Source organism: Oryx dammah, unplaced genomic scaffold (assembly GCF_014754425.2).
Source record: "Oryx dammah isolate SB20612 unplaced genomic scaffold, SCBI_Odam_1.1 HiC_scaffold_2, whole genome shotgun sequence".
NCBI classification, from domain to species: domain Eukaryota; kingdom Metazoa; phylum Chordata; class Mammalia; order Artiodactyla; family Bovidae; genus Oryx; species Oryx dammah.
This window is the reverse complement of record NW_024070186.1, coordinates 44,356,695-44,358,525: the sequence shown is the minus strand read 5'-3', so window position 1 is coordinate 44,358,525 and position 1,831 is coordinate 44,356,695. Positions and strand designations below refer to the sequence as shown.

At 31.3% G+C, this 1,831-nt stretch overlaps 1 non-coding gene across 1 annotated transcript; it reads left to right on the top strand.

The window, feature by feature from the left end:
- Positions 1-443: 443 nt before the first annotated feature.
- TRNAK-UUU lies at positions 444-516 on the top strand. The gene has a single exon. It is a non-coding gene; the product is annotated as a tRNA-Lys (tRNA).
- Positions 517-1,831: the final 1,315 nt, after the last annotated feature.

Here is a 1,831-nt window from a genome sequence, read left to right as displayed (position 1 = left end):
ACTGAAGTACTATTCACAGTAGCTAAGACATGACGTTCATGGGGTCGCAAAGAGTCAGACATGACTGAGCGACTGAACTGACTGACATGGAAGCAACCTAGATGTCCAGCAACAGATGAATGGATAAAGAAACTGAGTATATATATTGAAATATTACTCAGCCATAAAAATGAATGGAAATAATGTATTTGTAGTAACATGGATGGACCTAGAGATTATCATACTAAGTGAAGTAAGCCAGACAAAGACAAATATCATACGATATTGCTTATATGTGGAATCTAAAAAAGTGATGTAAATGAACCTATATACAAAACAGAAAGAGATCCACAGACATAGAAAACACACTTAAGGTTACCAAAGGTTTTCCCTTTGGTAGGAACAAACAAGGACAAACAAGGAATTTGGAATTAACATATACATATTGCTATATATAAAATAGAGCCTGGGTAGCTCAGTAGGTAGAGCATCAGACTTTTTATCTGAGGGTCCAGGGTTCAAATCCCTGCCCAGACAACAAAAATAAATAACTAAACAAATGTACTTTAACCACCATAATGGTCATTGAATTTAAAATACTTAGCCAGCAATATATGTTATATATAACTGAATCACTTTGCTGTACACCTGAAATTAACACAATATTGTAAATCAACAATACTTCAAAAAATTTTTAAATAGAATTGAAAACTCAGTTGAAGTAAAAAAAAAAAATAAGACAAATATCCCAAGAAATTACTATAATAAATTGAAATGTACTGAGGCAAAAAGATTAAATTCAGCTTCAGTCATATTTTAAAGATAATATGAAGTATAGTTTAAGGAAGAGATATTTACTATTTCTTAGAAATTTGAGTGGTATTATTGATTGCTAATAGGTTAATAACTTTTACCAGTGTATTAACTGTCAGCTTTATTCATACAGAAAATATTTCTTATAATATCTCTATTGTTCTAACCATCATACAACACATTTTATTGATTACATTCTTCAAATGTTTCACCAAACCTTCAGGCTGAGAAATTACTGTGAATTATCCTAAAAAAAGTGAAGAGAAATTTATAGAGTGAAGAGATGAAAGGGTAAGATAGATAATGTCGGTGAGTAGTGATGGAATAGATGATCAGAAAATCAAATCAGGTGAGATTAAGTCTTGGGCATTATTTCAATATGACAAATGGATCAATGTGAGTAGTTTACACATCACTTCTTTTCCAAAAATTATCAGGGAGTTATTGAGACAAAAACCTAGTGGAGTAAATACCTATGGAATCTTAAACATAAAATTAACTAGACTGTTATTAATTGCTTCTTCTAGTGTACCTAATTCAATCTTTCTAGCACTACTCAGTTAAATCAAACCTAATTGTAGATACGTGAAAATATAATCAACTTAGAATACCACTAATCTGAAAGAATACTTTTCTACATCCAGGATAATCATAAATTTCTTAGAGAAAGATGTTGAATTCTCTTTTGTACTCTAAATTTCAGTGTTCCATACAAAAGGCATGTCTTAAATAAACGCTTGTTGATTAAAGAGTAAATAACAAAATAATATGGAAAATTAAAATTTAGAGATGATGGTTTTAGCCTCTAAATATGTGTTTGGGCCCCAAATCTTTACATCCTGACTTTTTCTTGAATTCACATCTGCTAACCTGTGAAATCAAGACTTAAGTTTCCGATAGTTCATGTTAATTATCTAAAACTCATCTGTTTTTTTCCCCCTCAAACATTCTCACATTAATGAAGCTCACTCTTAGAGGTTCCAGAATTGTTCTACTGGCTCTGTTATGACCAGAACACACTCCTTCAAGTGGTCTCCAG